The 21,830-nt window shown below is 41.2% G+C and overlaps 1 protein-coding gene across 7 annotated transcripts in view; it reads left to right on the top strand.

Moving 5' to 3' along the window:
• The window catches only part of FYN (FYN proto-oncogene, Src family tyrosine kinase), a 213,330-nt gene that overhangs the window by 81,311 nt on the left and 110,189 nt on the right, over window positions 1-21,830 (top strand). For 5 of the 7 annotated variants that reach the window (XM_036318356.1, XM_036318354.1, XM_036318359.1 and 2 more), the window contains one exon: window positions 17,173-17,242. The exons of the other annotated variants lie outside the window; for them this stretch is intronic. The gene's annotated coding sequence lies outside the window, so the exon portion shown is untranslated. The remainder of the gene's footprint in view (window positions 1-17,172; window positions 17,243-21,830) is intronic. 7 annotated transcript variants of the gene reach the window in all.

A 21,830-nucleotide genomic window follows, 5' to 3' on the forward strand; every position in this document is an offset into this window, starting at 1 on the left:
CCCCACCCCCGGTTGGAAATTGCAAGCCCTGTCCCTATGTGCAGGCAGTGGAGATGTTACCTGTGGCTACCACTGGGGGCAGGAGTGTTTGGACTCAGCAGTAACAAGGCTGGTGAAGGCGTGGGAGCAATGGTAAGGGGAACATACCTGTTGTCACCCCCAAGACAGAGAAAAGTATATAGAGATGTTTGCTTCCTCTGAGCATTTGCACCCTACCTGTGTGGTTATTGACAGGTAACCACTGAAATGAAGATTTGAGGGGTAGGGGGGATTTAGTTCAGATAATTGTAAAGCTATCAGAACACTCCATTCACTAATCCTTCCTGTGGTAGAAAGATCACAAAGAATCTGAAGATGTAGCAACAACCGGAAAGTGCCCTTAACCTTTCTTGTAAAATGTGAGCACTAGGAGTTAAAGCCTCACCTTCTCTCTGTGTATTTCTAAAGTGCTTATTTATTCACCTCACTAGCCAGTAAAGGGGACTTCTCTCCTAAATGTGCTCCATTTTTAGATCTGTATGTTTTTCCTTCTCACTTCTCCCAGCTCCTTCTCTACCTCCTCTTCTATCCTATATAATAAAAGGCTGATATGCAAATTGTCCCCTCGACCTGGAGTTCGATCAGGGGGTGGGGCCGGCCAGACAACCACCCGCAGCCCCTCCCCCTAGCCGGCCCCAGTGGGGCAGGCTGGCCATACCCCACCCGTGCACGAATTCGTGCACCAGGCCTCGGGCCTCTAGTCTATAATAAAGGGCATTAATTTATACATATGTTCCCATGTTTGCAAAGTGTGTTCAGTTTGAAAGAGAAGATGTTCATATTTATGTCTGATTGGAACATAATGGTTGGCATTCTTTCAGTGTCCTTTAGTCTTTTTTAGAAAGGTTAAATTTACTAACACTTAGGTTGACAGTTGTTTGTTTTTAAATGTTGCTTTTCTAAACTCACCCTTCCTAAAAGAAAGAGGTGGGGGGAAAGTTAATTTTATTAGATTTTTGAAGTACTGATTTTAATTGAATTATTTCCCTAAAGATTTGCAGCATCTCACCCAGTTTTGTCCTTGGAATGTTACCTATCCTTTCGGAAACTTTGAGTTCCCTCTGCTCTTGTCTGAGGCTTAGAAACAGGTATTTATTTCTGTAATTGTTAATTTGGATATTCTGAGGAAGAAAAATACAGAATATCCCTTTAATCACTGAACCTCATCTCCACCCCTTTACTTTTTCTTTAAGAATATGCAATTTCCTACGGAAGGAAGCAACACTGATTATTACCGGGTAGAATCCATCTGGCACTGAATAGATTAAAACAAGCCCAGAATGCTTTTCACTTATTCTTCACCACAGTGCTGCAAACTGGGTCAGGATTATCCTTGTTTTACAAATGAGGTGGCTGGAACTAGAAAGGTGAGGCCAGCCTTTTTCAGGGCCACAGATCCAGGCAGGGTCAGAGCCCAGATGTGGTTGGAATGTTGAGGGCCAGGCTGCACAGATCTTGCTAGAGTCCAGGTGCATAGGCCCAGTGTCGGCCAATGGGTCATTTGTTCCCAGAGACCCAGTTTGACCCTTTAATATCTAGCAGAGTGCTTGGACCATGACAGGCACTCAGTAAATGCTTGTTGAACAAATGTATTGTCAAAGCCAGAATTCATTATAATTCATCCTAGTGACTGTCCTAGTCACTGCTGAATCTATTTTGAAACCTCTCTCTCTATATATATAGTATATACACTGAGTGGCCAGATTATTATGACCACCTGACATGTGTAGGCAAATTAGCCGTACACTGCATCATATGGGATATGGAAGCTGAAGGCCTGTTCGAACACCTTTGCTGTCTGCAGTTACCAAGATAAAACGTCTCCAATTCACACAGGAACACAAGCATTGGACAGTCAAGTATTGGAAAAAAGTCATGTGGTCCGATGAATCACATTTCCAGTTGCATCATGCAGATGGCAAAGTGAGAATTTGACAGAAACAGCATGAAAGCATGCACCCCACATGCATGAGTACAACCGTTCAAGCTGGTGGGGGCAATGTTATGGTTTGGGGCATGTTTTCCTGGCATGATTTCGGCCCTTTAATTCGTGTGGAACAACATCTGAATAGCACAACATACCTAAATATCGTTGCTGATCAAGTTCATCCTATCATGTTGATGGCATATCCCAATGGAGATGGCTTCTTCCAACAAGACAATGCGCCATGCCACAGTGCTCGTATGTGCAGGAGTGCTATCAACAACATGAGGGAGACTTTACCTTGCTTCGTTGGCCCCCACAATCACTAGATCTCAATCCAATTGAGCATTTGTGGGACGAAGTTAAAGGAGCCATCAGGCAGCTGGTTCCACAACCATCAAATCTCACAGAACTGGACAGTGCTATTCATCAGGCATGATGTCAGATTCCTCGCATCACCTTTCAACATCTCGTGGAGTCAATGCCAAGAAGAATCGCCACAGTATTGAAGGCAAAAGGTGGCCCAACAAAGTACTGATGGGGTGGTCATAATAATCTGGCCATTCAGTGTGTGTGTGTGTGTGTGTGTGTGTGTGTGTGTACATGTTCAGAGTCTGTTAAATTGCGTTGTTTACCCATATCTTCAGAAAAAAATCACTTCTATTGTCGTGGTAAACAACCTGCCTCCCTGTTTATAATTGTCTGGCCCTCTAGCAACTTCAGCGCAAAATTATAGCTAATTTGCTTACAAACGTCAGATGGTCATAATAATCTGGCCACTCAGTGTATATAACATTATCAAAATTTGCCCCACTTGCCAATGTGGTCAGAGGCCTCTGGCAAATCAAAGATGCACAGTAGAACTATATGCATACTATTCTTTAATTTAAACATATTTTAAATAGTTTATATCTTTTCCTGACTTGAAAATATGCACTCATTATAGAATATTTGGAGAGCTATAAAGAAGAAAATAAAAATATCTCTTAATCACACCATATTGAGATAGCAATGTTAAGATGTATTTATTTTTCCTCTTTTGTGTGGAGGATGCATATCATATACAGGCATATATATATATATATATAGTTTTGATCCTACTTCTTTCATTTAATATTAAATTGTGATCTTTTTTAATATATTTTTATTGATTTCAGAGAAGAAGGGAGAAGGAGAGAGAGAAACGTCAGTGATGAGAGATAATCATTGATAGGCTGTCTCCTGCATGGCCCCTACTAGGGATCAAGTCCGCAAGTCCCAGGCATGTACCCTGACTGGGGAATCAAACCCTTGACCTCCTGGTTCATAGGTCGACACTCAATCACTGAGCCACAGTAGCCAGGCTAAATTGTGATAATTTTTTAATGGATTACGTAGTGACTATGGAGTTTTCTATTGTATGAACAGACATCATTAATTTAACCATCCACCATGCTATTACTGTGTAATCAAATGGTCTCATATTTGATATTATAAATAACATGTAGTAAGCATTCTGGTATTAAATATTTGCTTCCTTCCCTGATTATTTCTTGATGAAAGAATCAATAGACTTGACTAAGCAGGGTTGATTTCTTCTGAGGCCTCTCTCCCTGGCTGGTAGATGGTGTCTTTTCCATTCATTTTCACATGGTCTTTCCTCTGCACATGTCCTAATCTCCTCCCCTTGTAGGGACCCAAATCATATTGAATTCATGGCCCAGCGTAGGACTTCATTTTTCCTTAATTGCCTCTTTAAAGACCCTATCTTTAAATATAGTCACATTCTATGGTGCTGGGGTTAGGACTTCAATATATGAATGGTGAGAGGGACATAATTCAGTCCATAACCATCTCCTTGATATTTTTCTTCTGCTTCATTAAAGAAAATGCTGGGCAACAACCAACTAAGTTGAATTTTGCAACCCACTACATTGATTACCGGACCATAGATTGAAAGGCATTGCTGTAGTGGGCTGTATTAGTTTACCAGGTTAGTGTCAAATTGGCATCAGCCTTAGTACTTGCCTTTGACTCATCATATGTAGAGACAGTTCCAGAACAAAACATGTAGGGCAGAGTGAGAAAATCAGAGAGTATAACCTTCTGCAAATACATAGAAATTATCTTAATTAGGAGGTCAACAAACATTTTCTGTAAGTGGCTGTAAGGCCATTGTATGGCTTTGCAGGCTGTCCATTCTCTGCCGAGACAGCTCTGCTGTTGTATCATGAGAGCGACCAGAGACAATATGTAAACAAATGGGTATGCCTGGGTTCCAATTCAACTTCATTTATAGGCACTGATATTTGAATGTCTTATAATTTTCACATGTCACAAAATAGTATTTTAATTCTTTTTTCAACCATTTCAAAATGTAAAAACCATTCTTAATTCATAGGCCATGCAAAGACAGGCAGTGGGCCCACTCTGACCCAGAGACTGTCGTTTCCTTACCTCCGCTTTGGCTGGGTAGCAAAAAGGCTCTCAAAGAATTGGCCTGGATGATTTTCCTCAGTCCACATAAATTCTTAACTTATTTTCATATTTGACTCTTGTGATTTATCTGTATTTTCCGTTGAGAAAATCCCTGTGGCCACTCATAATAAACTATTGTTTACGAAGCAAATATTATTTTCTTACCAGAGAGAACTTTCCTCTTAAATGACACAGAATCATTGTCAGATGATGAAGTTAGGAGTAGAATTAGCATCAGAAAGTCTGGACAATAATAGCAGAGTTTGAATCTAAGGGGTCTCCTTTGGGAACTTAACAGGGAAATGGAGTGGCCAAAGAAAGACTAGCTTAGCTCCAGGGCCCTGTCCCCATACTCTCTTCTCAAGGTGAGGGGGACTGAGGTTTCCTTCATGGAAACCGCACAGTCTCCACAGTCCCTCACATATGGTTCCTTTCCCAACTCAGAATGTAGGCCACGGTGAGCTTGGCCCTCTCTCGCTTCCCGTGGGGGCTGCCTGCCATGCAGGATGCTGTATAAGTGCCCAGAGACAATCTTCCTACCAGAGGATCGGAGAGAACCCAGCTGTCTGGGGAAGCCCCATCTGGCCATCTAGTTCCTGCGCTCCAACGGATGAATTTCAGCAGTAGGTGCAGCAGTTGTGTGGAGCACAGGTCAAATGATGATGGGCTCACCTCTGCACAGACTATGACCAGAAGCGGGAGAGGGCCTAGCATAAAGGCAGAGGTCCAGCTGCCCCCAAGACTGAGGGGACAGAATTCTCTCTCCATCAGTGTGATGCTGGGCCCTGAGGTAGGTCAGGACTCTCTACCTCGTGACCATGTGTATTTCACAGCGGGAATCTGAAGAGGCCAGAAATCGACAAAGGCAGGTATGGTGTCCTGGGAGTTATTTTCCATGTTTCAGACTTCCAGGTGAAAACTATATTTATCCAGGACAAAGCTGCAGAGGCAAGCTCAACTGTTGTGGCTTCCATTTGCAGGAACGAGCAGATCTCACTTGTGACTCTGGAAGGAAAATCTTGAGTGCCTACTGTGCACCACAGAAAGAAAACACCTTTATCCCCAGGCCTTTCCCATCCAGGGATGCTGCAGGCTGTAAACCAAGGCCTTAAGGAAACATTTTTAATTGACATGAAAAATAAACGGACTTCAGTATCCAGATTTTGCTTTAAAATGATTTGTGTTATTTTATTTCAAAACTGTTGGCTTCATACTGTCCTAACATCTCATAATAAAATAGTTTTGGCATGACAGTTATCTTAAGTGAATAAAAAACACAATTAAATGAAATGGCACTTATAAGCTTTTAGCAAAGCAAATTTTTGAATTATCTTGCAGAGATTAAATTGCTATACTCTCTTGCTTTCAGTTCTTATAAGAGCTTTGTTTTGTCTCTGGTTTCACGGCATTAACCACTGCGATTTTTAAAAATTGAAGTATAATAATATTCATACAGAAAAGAGCACAAATTGTTAAGTGCACTGATAATGAATTTTTACAAAGTGAGTACTCTCCCCTGTAGCCAGCAGCCAGATGGAGAAAGAACATCACCCAAACACCAGAAGCCCCTTAGGCCCTTTCCCAGTCGCTAACCACCCTACTCCTACCAGAGGTAACTAATAGCATGTTTTCTAACATAGGTTGGTTTTGTCTATTTTTATAAATAAAATCTTCAGTATATACTGTTGTGTCCCTTTTCATATTATATTTGGATGATTAATCCATGTTGTTACTAGTTGTAATTTGTCCATTTTCATTGCTGTGTCATGTATTGTATAACTAACTATACCAAAATTTGTCTAACCCTTCCATTGTACATGGCTTTTGGGTCATTTCCAGTTAAGTCTATCACAGATAGTATGACCAGGAACTTTCTTAAACACGTCAGTGGGTGAGCATCTGTAGCATTTCTGTAGGATAGATTTCTCAATGTGAGATCTTGGGTCAGGGGATACGGGTATGTTAGGCTTTAATAGATACTGCCAATTTTCCAAAGTGTCTTTATCGATCTACACTCTCACCAGCACTGTATGAGAGTTCCAGTCACTCCCTATCCTTGTGGGTTTTGTCTCTGTCTGTCATTTCAGCTAATATGGTAGGTGTTTATTGATAGATAATGCATTGTCATTTTAACTTTTCTTTGATGACTAAACTAGAGCATCTTTTTCTCTGTTTATTGGCCATTAGGATTTTCTTTTTTGAAAAATTTCTTCTCAGGTATTTGCCCATTTCTTTATTGGATTGTCACCCTTACCGTAAGGATTTGTAGGAGATTTTGCTGGGTAGATGTATTGCAATTATCTTCTCCGCTGTGTGACCTACTTCTCACTTCTGTTGATGTCATTTGATAAAGACATTCTTCATTTCCTTCATGGTTAACATTTTCTTGTGTTCAATTCTTTAAAAATCTGTATTTTTGCAAGGTTTGAAGATATTCTCTATGTTCTCTTCTAAAAGTATTATTATTTTACTTTGCATATTGAGTTCTATCATTCATGTGGAATTGATTTTTGCATAGTGAAGGTAGAGATTAAGATTCATTTCTTATATAGAAACCCAGTCTCTTCATTTCTTAGGGTGGTCATACAAAGTACCAGAAACTGGGTGGCTTAAAACAATAGAAACTTGTTTTCTCACAGTTCTGAAGGCTAGAAGTACAAAATCCAGGTGTCGGCAGGACCATGCTCCCTCTGAAGGCTCTAGAGCAGCGGTTCTCAACCTGTGGGTCACAACCCCTTTCACAGGGGTCGCCTAAGACCATCGGAAAACACATATATAATTACATATTGTTTTTGTGATTAATCACTATGCTTTAATTATGTTCAATTTGTAACAATGAAATTGGGGGTCACCACAACATGAGGAACTGTATTAAAGGGTCGCGGCATTAGGAAGGTTGAGAACCACTGCTCTAGAGAAGAATGCTTCCTTGCCTCTTCAGCTTCTGGTGGTAGCATGTAATCCTTGGTGTTCCTGGGCTTTGGGCTTCATTGCTCTGATCTCTGCCTCTGTTGTCACATGGTCTTCTTCCCCTCATGTCTGTAGTCTCAATTTGCTGCTGCTTCTAAGGATACCAGACATATTGGATTTAGGGCCCACCCTAATCCACTCTAACCTCATTTTAACTAATTACATCAGTAATGACCCTGTTTCCAAATAAAATCATATTCTTGGGGGTTAAAACTTGTATATATCTTTTGGGGGTACACAACTCAACCCATAACATAGTATTTATTGAACTTCAATGCCATTTATCACGAATTAGGAGACTATCTCTCTAGGTCAAATGTTGGACCTTCTCTTTTGTTCTGTTGATCTATTTTACTATCCTTGCACAAATACATTGTCTTAGCATTATCATTTTATAATGAATCTTGACATTTGATAGACTAAGTCTTCCATCTTTGTTCTTACTCTTCAAGATTATATTGGCTTTTGTCACTTTGCATTTCTATATACATTTTAGATTCTGCTTTTCAATTTTCAACAGGAAAAAAATAACCTTTTTTCATTGAAATTCATTGGAGATGCAATTTTGGGGTAGAACTGACATCTTAAAAATAACGAGACTTCCAGTCCATCTACATGATATAACCCTCTATTTAAATCTTCTTTAATTTCTCTCAATAATGCTTTATAGATCTCAGTGTAAAGGTCTTACACAACTTTTGTTGGACGTATTCCTAGATACTTGATATTTCCTTTATGAAGATTTGTTTTTGATGAAATAAAAAAGCAGAGGAAGAGAAGAAAATCTTGTACTGGGTTTACTACTTCACTTTATTAAGGAATTTTCCCAAGTTTACCAGGATTAAGATTGAAGTTGAGCTTTCACTAACTCTAAATAAGAGCTGGGTAAATGAATTATCACTTTAAAAATGTTTTGTGAGAGGAGGTGAAATGGTTTAAAATGTGGGGTCCTCAGAGGTGAATAAAATAGGTCCTTGGTAGAAAAAAGGTAGAAGTGTTGGGTCTCCCACATTGCCACATGGAGAACTGCATGCAGGCTGGAGGAGGTGTTAAGAGCAAGATGCAGATATTGGGTGGGGGAGGGGACTGAATCTGGGATTTTCAGTGTTCTTAGAATGTTAGGGTTCCCCAGAAGTGGGCCAGGAAGATGGCAAAGGTGGCAGTGTTTTGAGTCCTTTTCCCTTTAACCAGAGCTGTTATGTTCCACAGATATATAATATTTTGGAATTTAGCATACACCTTTGCAATGCGTGCAGATGTGTGTATGCATGTCTGTCTGTCTCTCTCTCTGTGTGTATGTGTATGTGTGTATGTGTATGTGGTATATGTGAATGTGATTGCAAAATTACTTAAATACTACCAGACTACATATTCTTTAACTTTCCATTCAGCCTCAGGATTCTGGGATTCTAACATTATAGCCCACTTCCACCCCAAGGGCTCTGCACGCATCATTATTAACCTTGATCTTGGCCACATTGTGATACTGTGTGCATTTCATGGGCTTTCCCAGGAGCCACTACACAATGTCTATTTGGAGGGTCTTGAGAGTGTAATCAGGTTGGGAGAGAGCAGCTGCACCTGCATGGTAGCAAAGTAGCGTTTTAGACTCTGGATCACAGATCCTTAGAAATAGCGTCATTACAAGGGCAAGTCAGAAGTAATTCAAGTATTCTACAAAAACAGAGTTGCTGTTTTATTTTACCTGCTGCATAACTGATGTGATCACTTGACAGAACTCATTGCCAGAAAGAAAAGACACAGTTATAAACATATATTTCATCCTCATTTATAGAAGCACAATCTTTTCTTTTTCTTCCTGACAACTCATTATTCCAGTGGCATTTACTTCATTTATTTCTTCCCCAAATAAACTGGGCATCCTCAGCCTAAACGTTTATATACTCTTCAAGATTATATTGGCTAGAAGCATTATGTTGTTGTGGTGGTGGTGGTGGTGGTAGTTTTTGAGAAAGAGGAGGAAGAAAATTATATCACTCCTCTTTGGGGTTGATGGAGATTAAGAGGAGAAAGGAGAGCCGTAAAATTTCACCCAACCCCTCCAGCCACCCTTATGACTCAGCCCAGCCATCTGTGCCAGTGAGCCCACAGTGTACCTGTCTCTAGCCTGCTTCAGAGCTGGCCTCTAGGGCGGGTGAGGATAAGCTCATTTGGTGGCTTGGTGGTGGCTTGCTCCTTGGTGAGCCTCTTGTTCTCTCTGGTCCTGGCAATAGCTGACAAGAAAGGAGCAGCTAGCCTTTTGCAGTTTGACCTTCCTACTCCCTTATGAGTGCTTCCCATGCTCATCTTTCTGTTCGTCTCTCTTTCTCCTCTTTTCTTCTGCTCTTTACTCCACCTCCAGCAAATAATAAAGGAAACAACCACCACAAACTTATTTGAGTCTCCCCACCTTGTTGGAGTGAAGCCAGAAGGATTAGAGCAGGGGTCCTCAAACTATGGCCCACGGGCCACATACAAATACAAATATTGTATTTGTCCCCATTTTGTTCATTTTGTTTTTTTACTTCAAAATAAGATATGTGCAGTGTGCGTAGGAATTTGTTCATAGTTTTTTTTAAAACTATAGTCCGGCCCTCCAATGGTCTGAGGGACAGTGAACTGGCCCCCTCTTTAAAAAGTTTGAGGACCCCTGGATTATAGTCTCTGCAGACAAGGGAAGCAGATGGGTCAGTGATGCCTCCTCAGAGCCTCCCCCCCTCTCTCCCATGAGGAGGGAAGGTCACAGTCAGTCATAAAGTAGGCTTGGTTTCCTAGGGAACCCTGTGTTTTCTTGCGATTGGCGTTTGGACTTTTTGCACTTGCTTGTTTAATGTATTTTTCCACCACTTAGAACACTTTAATTTTTCAGACAATTGACTTCGGTCTTGCAGAGAATATTGTGGCGTAAATGGAATCAGGACTATATTTTAATAAAATCTGTTATTTCTAACACCAGCTGCCCATCTTGTATCTCACATTGCACAGAACATCCATAGTCACAGAAGAGCTCTTGAGGGGAAGGGAAGTCATTTTTTCTGCCCCTCGCACCTCCCCCGCAATTCTCTGCTTTTGAAAATAAGACTCACACAGCTGTTCCCTAGCAGATGGGTCTCCAAGTGTGTGCTGGCTTTATCTTTAGCCTGCACAGGTGAGGGGGGGATTTGGAATCCCCATTGCAAAACTTATATAATTTAGTTGACTGCAACAAAATGACTAGAAGTGCTCCCTCTGTGCAAGGTGCCAATGGTTGAGAGACTAACGTAGAGTATATTCCTGCCCTCCGGGAGCTGGCCCTTTCCCTTGAAGCAGATGGTACTCTAAGTCCGATAGTAGATTAATTCCTGTGCAGAAAATTGGACAGGAACTTTAGGGAAGGATTTATATTAGAGTTGGGTGTGCAGAACAGGTTGGCTCTCCTATCTTGCAGGTGGAGGTAAGTGCTTTGGTGAGGCTGGGCATGAGGGAGGAAGAAGAAATGGAAGATAAGGCTGAGGTGGGTTTGGAACGATGGTGGGTGGCTCTGAGGGCAAAGCTGAAGAGTTAGAGTTTGTGTAAGTCCTTGGTTTTTCTAGTAGTGTCACCAAGCCCGGAGGTCTTGAGAAGGTGGCTCAGAGGCACTGCAGGGTCAGAGGTCCAGCAGCTCCTTTCTTCTCCATTTTGTGTACTGGGGTATTCCCTTTCTTTTAAAGAGAGTTCCACTTAAATAAAAAACAAACTGAAACCTATTGGTATATGCCAAAGAGAACCATTCGTTTATCCAATTAGTCAGTCAACAAATATTATTGGGTATCTCCTACATACCTAGCCCTGTACTAGGTTCTGCTGAAAAAGTATTAAAGCAGCAGTTCTCAACCTGTGGGTCACCAACCTGTGAGTCAAGACCCCTTTGGGGGTCGAACGACCCTTTCACAGGGGTTGCCTAAGACCATCGGAAAACACATATAAAACAGTGGTTCTCAACCTTCCTAATGCCGCAACCTTTTAATACAGTTCCTCATGTTGTGGTGACCCCCAACCATAAAATTATTTTCGTTGCTACTTCATAACTGTAATTTTGCTACTGTTAGGAATCGTAGTGTAAATATCTGATATGCAGGATGTATTTTCATTGTTACAAATTGAACATAATTAAAGCATAGTGATTAATCACAAAAACAATATGTAATTATATATGTGTTTTCTGATGGTCTTAGGTGACCCCTGTGAAAGGGTCATTTGACCCCCAAAGGGGTCGCGACCCACAGGTTGGCGACCCACAGGTTGAGAACCGCTGTATTAAAGGTTTTGAACTAATCGGTCACATGTTAGCAAGAGCCACTGAGTCAGCAGCCTGAGTTATAACCCTGCCTCTGCTGCCCACTAATCATAAGACCTTAGGCAAGTTTTCTGGCCTTGGTGGGACCAGTTTCTCACCCGGAAATATTCAGGGCTGGGCTGGTAAGTCATTCTCAGCTGAGACATTCTAGAACTCACATGACCAGTGCTGTAATCCAGAGCATTCGTGTCAATAGAGGGAGTAAAGGAGAGAACTGAATCAGGCCAGTTAGAGGGTGATGGCAGGAAATTCTGTGAACCATCTTAAGACTCTATGTGAGGCCTTTAACTTCTTCATTCAACAAACATGTAATACTCAGTGCCAGCCACTGTGCTAAGCATTGGGAATAGAGCAGTGACCAAAGCAAAGTGCTCGTCCTCGGGGTACTTTCTGTCTAGGGGCAGCAGAGGAACTGGGAGTGTGGGCAGTAGATCTAGGGATGGTTTGAAACTCATGACAAGGGATGATGGCTGGAGCTGTGACAGTGTATTAGGTACCAAGGAAGATAAAGCAAAAAGGTTTGGAGAGAAAAAGAGACCTTAGATAATAGAATTTAAGGAATATTCTGTAGAAAACCAACTAACGTCCACTCCATGATAGCACATTCTTCATCAAGCCAACACAAGCCCATCCCCCAAAATATCCTGTTGTGGCTAAGAAGCCATGACTCACTAAAGAGATAATGTCCATTTAGATACCAGTTTTCCTTGATGACATCACTCCTATATATGAAGCAAAATTACACCAAAGCCATATACGGTTTTATATAATAGTAGGTCTATTTAGTTTCCCTTAGGTAGGTCTTTAATAAGTGCCAGTGGTGTGTAAAATTGGTATGGGTGGTTACCTAATCTGCTAGCCCCTCAAATCTTTTCTTAGATCAGCTGACTCACTCTCTCTCTCTCTCTCTCTCTCTCTCTCTCTCTCTCTCTCTTTTTCCTTTTCCCCAAGTTTTTGGAGTGGATCCAGAACAGATTTTGAGAGCCTCAAGCTTTTCCTTATTTACCCTCCAGTAATTACATGTCACAGGTTGTCTTCCCTATTAGAGTGTGAGGCTGAGCAATTAGTCTCCCATTGTCTTTGCAGGAAATGACATCCGTGTGACTTCTGGGGAAGGCAATTTTGATCACTCTGGTTAAAATAATGTGGAAAGTGTTCAGCACTTTGTCTGGTTGATAATTTAGACTGGCCAGTTTGGAAAACTTTTGGAAATGGGCAAAGTAAACAATGGTTGTCAGAACCGGAAATACTAACTGGGTCAGTTCCCTCAACAAAAACAAGGCTCTAAACTGTCGCTCTGGTCCCTCGATGCACTGACTTGTCTGAACTCTTCAGCATGTGGTTGAGCCCACTGCCTGGGCATTCTGTTCTCTTAATAATGCTTTATTTTGGGGTGTTTTCCAGCTGTAGATCATTGAAAACTCCACTCCAGGAGGCCTGAACAATAAGAAATTTACTGGCAGTTGGGTGATTCCACAGACTTCAGGGTTGACCTAATGCAATCAGCCCTACTATGCTTCCCTGTGGTTTTTTCTGTCTCTGCCCTTCCTCTTTACGTGGGGGAAAGGTAGCTGTGGAAGTCCTAGGTGTCACATCCCACACAACAGTCAGAGGAGGGATTTTTTCCCAGGAGAATGAGGAGATGCTCCCGAAAAAATTTTTTCACATCTCATTGTCCTGAATTGGGTCACATGCCAATTCTTAAACCCATCACTGGAAAGGGGTTTCTCTTAGATCAGTGAATCTCAAACGTTAGTGTGCACACAGATGAAATGGGGATCTTGTAAAATAGGTTATGATTCAGTAGGTTTGGGGTGGGGCCTCAGAACTGACGTTTCTCAGATGGTCCCAGGTGATGCTGATGTTTCTTGTCGGCACACTATACAGCCTTTGACTACTCAGGTCCCCACCCTCCAGCTGGGGCTGCTATCACCTTTCCATGAGACACTGTGCCTGAAGGAATACGGAGCATCTGTTAGGAAAAGGAAGAGAGAATGGCCCCATGCACATGGGAATTGTATTCAAGAAAACTTGTTCTCAGTGTGTATTGAGAATGTTCCCTTTAAACCGGGAGCCACACAGTAGTCTATGATATGTATTAAAAGCAAACAGTACATACAGTGCAATGTATTGTGTGGGAGCCCCTTTAAACATCTTATTATTTATTTATGAGGATGAATACATCATAATTCCTGAAACAGAAGGTAAAGCAGTCATGCTACCCTCTCCATTATCATTTTTGTTTAGTACCACATATCTAGTGTGTCTCAAAAGGAACAAATTCAAATGAAATGCATTTAAATGTCTTTAAGAATAAAACTGTGTGCCAAGTCCAGCCTTTGTTCTCTGAGTGGAGATCTCATTAGTCTTGGTTACTGGGATGGGAGACTACACCCCACTTATCATAAGAGTCACTTGACATGATGTAGGGCTTGAAAATGCTGCCAGTGGTGAATTTCTGCCAAAGCAAATGGTCACAGTGCCCTTATGAATGGTTTCAGTGGAGACTATCATTATTCTCTCTTCATTTGAAAAGGATGAACTAGTCTGTTATATTTTTGTTTTTCTTGGCAAAGACACACAGGAGTCCTGAGCTGCAGCTATTTAGGAAAAAAGCTGATAGACTGAAGGACTGATATCTATCATGAGGTTGATCCATTATACTCAGTGGAGTTCACAGTGAACTATTCAGCCAGGTGCTTAGTAGACAATGCTGAGATGGGCACTTTGGTGGGGTTGCCATCTCCAACCTCATATGCAAAGACAGCATCACTCAGGAGAGGAGATGGAATTTCACTGCTCCATCTACTGGAACCGCCTACCCTGGTACCTGGGGTTCACATACTGGTATGTGAGACCAATGGGAAGCCATGGCAACTCTTAACTGCCCCTGCCGACCTGACTCATAAAGGCACCTGTACTTAGGAAATCACCAGCTATTGTTGTCTTTGCAAAGGCCTAAAAGGTTGAGAGATTCTCAAACTAGCCCAGGAAAGCTGCTCGACTTGGAGCTTCACAAAGGTAGGAATTGTGCATTAGACAGGCAGCCCCTGTATCAGAAGAATGATTGAGGAGCTGGTCTGTTCCCAGATCTGTCAGTCTGCAGCATTGACTAAGCATTTACTCTCTAAAGAGGAAAAGTAAAGGACGAGAACATTTTGTTGCCTAATTCCAGTACGTTATACTCTAAACATGGAATGTTTAGGTGCCCCATCTACATACTTAGGACCTCCGATATTGCCAAAGAGAGATAAGATAATATTAATATTAGCTGAGTCTGTGTAGCATAAGCAAGATTGCACTGTTATTCACAGATTAATTCAAGCAGTGCTGCCTAATGCCTTCCTACTGTGCCTGCTGTGAGGCCACGCATTGTTAGCCAGGAGAAGAATTAAAAAATGGAAAAGCATAGGGCCTTCCCTTACCCCTTAAAAGACTTACAACTTGAAAAGTAGGAAACAGTAAGTACATTTAAAGTATATCAATAATACAAAATTTTTAAAAAGAAAAACAAAGAGGGTAAGGTAATATCAAATTGGGAAAATCAAGGTAGAAAGAGCTCAAGAAGATGAACATTTGGCTTAGCCTTAAAGTCAGGATGCTTGACCTGAGTCCATGGATGGAACTCAGGGAGTCTGTGAACTTGGATGGGAAAAATTATCTCTTTATTTTCATTAACTCTTTAACTGAAATGTAACATTTTCTTCTATTATGAAAGTGGCATTACTATTTGTTTCCAAATTATGAAATTATGAGTATTTTCATATTACATTGTACTTAAAGATATCCTGAAATATCACCCCAACAGTACTTCAAAATTAGCTGTTATTAGACTTTTACTGGAATTTATTTAAACACCAAAAGAAGCATATAACAATTTTGATAACTGTATATCAATATACTTCTTTTCATTTCATGTGCTAATTTCAAGCATTTAGAAACCTTATTCTGAGAAACATATCTCTAGATGTTAGGGCACAGAAAGTTAGAGTCCCTGCCTTAGGGAGTGAATGGCTGGGCCTCCTACCAGCACACATGGGACAGAAGACATTCGGGGAACTAGGGAACTGGCATGCCAAAAGGCTCAGGCGGGGACAGGTGACTGGATGCCAAAGCATTTGGTGAGGAGATGTGGAGATAAAGCCGAGGTGAGCTGCGGCACTGGGCTAACACACTGTCACAGATAAAGGTGCAGGTGACAGGAAGCAGTGGAAGGTGTTTCCACTGAGGCCTTATGTGGTGTTTAGGAAGGGTGCTTTGCAGAACCAGGAGTGTGGGATTGGAAGGGAAGAAATAGGAGGCCAGTGATCAGTTTCTGCCAGGACTAATGCCAACCAGAGAGAGCAGAGTGTAACCCCAGCGTGAGAATGGGGAGGCCTTGAGTGCAGCACGCCTGGGGCCTGGAAGGGCAGGCTTAGGCCAGGGTTTACCGTGAAGGTGAGGGAGGCCACGGTAGTTTTCAGGCCTGAGTGACTAGGAGAATGAAAATCGGTTTTCACATTCACCCACATTTACTGTGGACCAGGTGCTGTTTTAAGCCTTTCTATGTCATTTAATGTCATTAAATTTATATCATTTAATCCTCCTAACAACCCTGGGAGGTCAGTATGATGATTCCTATTTTTCATAATAAAATGAAGTCTAGAAAAGAAAGATCAGGTTTCACAGCCAGTAAAGGAGACAAGAATGTGTTACTGAAAGAAATAGGAAAGAGGAATTGGCTTGGGGAGAAAATATAGTTGAAATATCAACTTTGGATATTTATGCATTCAATTCTTTTAAAAGGCTAAACATTCAAATAAAGTATTTATAAGCATAGTTTCTGGCTTGCTTCGTTGTCCAGATTTTTATTTATTTGTTACTAGAGGCTCAATGAACGAAAATCATGCAAGGGTAGGCCTTCGCAGCCCCAGCTGCCTCGTGGCCCTGCCCCCCGCCCAATGGTCATTCCGGAAGGTCGTCTGCTATCTGGTCTAATTAGCATATTAGCTCTTGATTATATAGGATTATATAGGACAGTGGTGGCGAACCTATGACACGCGTGTCAGAGGTGACACGCGAACTCATTTTTTTTGGTTGAATTTTCTTTGTTAAATGGCATTTAAATATATAAAATAAATATCAAAAATATAAATCTTTGTTTTACTGTGGTTGCAAAGATCAAAAAATCTCTATATGTGACACGGCACCAGAGTTAAGTTAGGGTTTTTCAAAATGCTGACACGCCGAGCTCAAAAGGTTCACCATCACTGATATAGGATTATATAGGATAATGCTGCATTAATTTGTAAGTTAGTTTTATCTTCCTGTGAAAACAAAAAGGAATCTGACAGTAAGAGTTTGGTACATTGATGAGAGCCCAAAACAGGAAGACGTGTGGTATCCAGGAGAAAAACACAATATTTACATATATTAAATCATGTCTTTAATGATGCATCTATCCTTCTGTTGTGGTATTGTTTTTCAGGGCCACCCCAGCAGCGGTATTAGAAGACATGTGGTGTATATAAAGTTTGTGATAGTTGGGGGAAATTTTGGTAAGTGTCACTGCATTGTTTTCTAATACCCTTTTTTGTAAAATGGTGCTCACAAAGGGAAGCCGTTGTCTTGTTCTGTGCATTTTTAAATCTGCACTAAACTCAGACAAAATGCAATTTTATAATTAAATGTGACATTCAGTTGGTGTTTTCTGACAGTATGACTTTTTTCCTTGTTATTGCTGATGTTATTAAAGAACATGGGACTTTCTAAGATGTAATGAGGAGTCTAGGTTTAGGGAAGCTTCTGGATGCAGGGTAAGGAATACCCTTGACAGTTTAGCTTATGGTCTAAGCCACCTGTAGAATACAAGAGTAATAAACTTGCAGACCAAAAGAGTGAAATAAAATAAAAAGCCTAAAGCAGAGAGCTCCTTATGACCTCTAGGTTGAAATGAGAGAGAACAGGCAATTGGCTGCTCGGGGAATCCAGCATGCCTGGGAGCCAGCCTACAAAACAAGCATAGTAGAGGCCTGAGAGACCAAGACATTAAGTTCAGCAACCACCAGAAGACCTTGCTAGCAATAATAAAAAGTTCTACACTTACTGGTAGTTACATAACCTCTTTGGGCCTTAGTTTCCTCGTCTGTAAAACGAGGCTTATAATATTACCTACCTCATAAAGTGGTTGTGAGAATAAAAGGAGCTAGGTAGGGCTGTAACGTAGTAGGTGCTCAATAAAGCAGTTATTCTTGGTAGCAGAACAGGCTTGTTTGGAAACTGGACAGTTGTCATTGAGGTCAAGCCAGCCAAAGGTGTTCATATCTCCCAGTGGAAGGGCTGCTGGGGATGGGTTGGTCACGCCCCATTTGCTGTCACAGCGCACATCAGATTTGGTCACCACAGTCCCTCCTCCGTAACAAGCTGTGGGAACCCCTGAGGCATTTGTCTTTAACCCTGTCGACCCATTCTTAGACAAACTTGGCTAATTTAACTTCCCTTCCTGCCACCTTTAGAGCCAAGTGTGGTCACATTGTGTGAGCTTGGTTCAGTTTTGGAGTTTATGTTATTTTAAACCAAAATACCAAGAAGAAAAGGAAGGGTTGGGAGTAGATGGTATCCTTGATTTGGACCTCAATTGCCACATTCAGGCTTTCATTTCCAAACCTGTCTTGATTATTTTTATTTTATTTTTTTTGTCTATGCTTATTATGTAGCTTTCATAGATATCCAATTATTGGGCCAATTTTATTGAGCTTTGACTAAAAGAATATGGCTTTGGGGTGGGCCTTTACCTGTGATTGGGGAAAATCAACCATATCACTGCAGATGGGTAATGTTTAAGATCGGGTGCCCATTTTCACGGAATCAGAGGGATGGACCCGGCCTCAGGGTTTGTCTGGCCCAATCTCCCACCAGCTAAACAAGTCTCTTCCACAGTATCCAGTAGAGGGAAGTTCACATTCTCTCAGAGATGAGCCTGCTATTGCCCCAAGCCATTTGCTACAATTTAAAAAACAATTGGGGCATAGGGAAATTTTAAGGGATGAGGAAAATTGTTCTTGATTTTTATTGTGATGGTATTTATGCAACTATATGAGTTTGTGAAAACTTACAGAACTGTACAATTAAAAGGCTGAATTTTACTGTATGTTAATTAAATCTTAACTTTTAAAATGGGAAAAGAAACACAAGCAGTTAGACAAATACCTGGGCATTTGGCTCAAATTGTTAAAATACTAGTAGAAAGAGGGAAGGTGGGTGAGAGGGGAAGAGATCCAGTCCTTCTATGGACTACAGTGTGCACTCCATAGGACAGAGACTGGATCTTCGTCCTTCCTGTCGCCTCAGTGCCTAGGCAGTGCCTGGCCCCTGGAAGGCCTGTGGTAAGCATCTACTGAATTACCTACCGTTCTTATCACTTTCTCAGCAGACGGAAACAAGTCCACCCACTTTCCCACACCAGCCCACCAGATATTTAAGGACAATCTCCTTCCTCATTTGCCTTTTCTTCTCAGCTGAACCTCCCACCTCCCATTCATTGGCTCTTTGTCTTCTGAAGCTATTTTCCTATCTCTCCCCACCCTGCAACTCTCCTTGAGGAATCACCTGCTTTACCATGTGCTTGCTTACACCTTGCCCAGCTTTAGAACACTGCCCCTGGAGTAGGCTGACACTGGAGTTCAGTGGGCCATTGATTCTATAGGTGATGTTAATAGACCCCCAACCCTAATCCTCTTCCTTCATAATCAGTCCTGAGTGCCTGGTAAGTGTCTTAAGAGTAGTCTTCTAAGAATGGTGCACCTAAAAGTAGGGGGGGCTAGCAATCCAGGATATCAGATAGCAGAGTTATCCTCTTAAATGACTGAAATGAAGCCAGGCCACCCTTATTTTGAGGCAGTAATGCTGTTTATAAATCTCTCAGGTAGTAGTGTATCGTAGATCCTGATTCTTCATTATGAGTCATAGGAAGTTTGGAATTCTTAAAACTAAAACTTGTGGATGCCTTGAAAAATCTAGCTTTCCTTTTCTTGGCCATGCCGGGGAGGTATCTGAATACATAAAGAGGACAGTGGTTCTCAATCCAGGTCAATTTTGTCCTCCCAGAGGACATATGGCAATGTCTGAAGACATGTTTTATTGTTACAACTGGGGAAGAAAGGGTGTGTGCTACTGGCTTCCAGTGGGTGGAGGCCAGGGAGGCTGCTAAATATCCTACAATGGGAAGGACGCCGCACACACTGAGTGATCCAGCTCAAAATAACAATAATCCCAAGGCTGAGAAACCTGATATAGAAATAATAAAAAAACTTAATGTCTAAAGTACTCATTATTTTGAAGATTTAAATTTTAAAATATTTTGATATTTATTTTTACATATATATATATATATATATATATATATATATAACATTAAAACATTTATTTAAAGTATAATAGGTCTGAAAGGGCTCCTAAGAAGCTATCTCTTACATTAACTCTGACTTCAAGCACAAAATGGTGTAAGGCAGCCGTGGGCAAACTATGGCCCGCGGGCCGGATCCGGCCCATTTGAAATGAATAAAACTAAAAAAAAAAAAGACCGTACCCTTTTATGTAATGATGTTTACTTTGAATTTATATTAGTTCACACAAACACTCCATCCATGCTTTTGTCCTGGCCTTCCGGTCGAGTTTAAGAACCCATTGTGGCCCTAGAGTCAAAAAGTTTGCCCGCCCCTGGTGTAAGGAATTCAGACAGATGGGTGCCTGAAGACTTATACTGAAGACTGGCAACTAAAGCTAAAAGTGAGGCTCACACAACATGATCCCAGCATTCACACAAAAGAGATTGTCTTATATTTTAAATTTCAACCCCAGCTTCTTCAGATATGTTTTTCTTTAGATGACGTCTGAGATGAAATGGCATTTCAGTCTGGGGTAGTCCTTTCTTCTGAATCAGGGGTAGCGATTCTGGTGAGATAAAAATGTGCTTAGGGTGGAGGGAGATCTCATTACAAATGATTGAGATTGGTATTTTGGTACACAGGGCTGTATATTTGCATCATTTTCCTGGTGATACCACAGTCTGGCTTAAACGCAAGTAGTTTTTAGAGCCTCTGTACCCAGTATGGCTACATTTGCTGAAGCAGGGAGATTAAAGCAACATATGTCAGGTTGTGATATAGGACAATCCACTTGAAAAGACTTTAATTATAGGGCCTATTTTGGGAGGGTAACTGTGCTGTTTGTGTGGTATATTTTGGGATCCACTAACCCAGCTTCAAGACCAGTAATATCTTCCCAGAAAGGGTGTGGTGTGTGCTTGCGGACATAAATGTTTTCCTACCAAAAGCTTTGGTATGATATTCTTTAGACTTTACTCCCCTTCATTTTTCTTTTTCTGATAATCTTGCTTCTTGCAAGAATGCTATGAAAATGCATTCTGTAAAGTGGGAGAAGAGAAGGATAAAAGATCTCATTTCAGATGGCCTACCCCAGAGATTTAGGGACTAAACGTTATCAATCTGCTGTTTTTACAGTGAATAGAATCTGGAGAAACTACCAAAGCTGAATAGTAAGCAGAGTCAAGTGAGACGATAAAAATACCACTTTGGCGCTAAATATTTTAATGAATCTAAAGGGAAATCACACATTTACAGCTACTTGTTTCTCAGAACCCCCTTTCTAATAATGTGTGGATAATGTGTGGGTCATTTCCATGCTCTTTCAGGAGTTCTGGTAACATAGAGTGGTTGTCTGCTTTCACTTCTGCTCTTTAAGGCTTGTACCCTTTCCCTGCTCAGCCTCTGGTGGCCTCCCTCATTTCCCTGTTAATTCCTGAGGCCTTGGCCTCAAAGAGGGTCAGACTTTCTGCCCAGTCAGCATTTCCTAGTCCTTATTTAAAAGTGAATGATAAAGGAGAAATTAGATCAGCAAAACAAAGTTAGGGTCTCATGTGTGCAATGTGTTGGGGGGTGGGACGGAGAAGGGAGTGGAGAGGAACAGAGATAAAGAATAAGAACATTTGTCTCTGGATCTATTCTTGTTCATCAAATTATGTTGATCATTATATCCCATTATAGGAGTGAGATCATGTGATATGTATCTTTCTCCGACTGGCTTCTTTCGCTTAGCAAAATGCTCTCCAGTTCCATCCATGTTGTT

This window comes from Myotis myotis, unplaced genomic scaffold (genome assembly GCF_014108235.1).
Source record: "Myotis myotis isolate mMyoMyo1 unplaced genomic scaffold, mMyoMyo1.p scaffold_m19_p_7, whole genome shotgun sequence".
Classification (NCBI taxonomy): Eukaryota; Metazoa; Chordata; class Mammalia; order Chiroptera; family Vespertilionidae; genus Myotis; species Myotis myotis.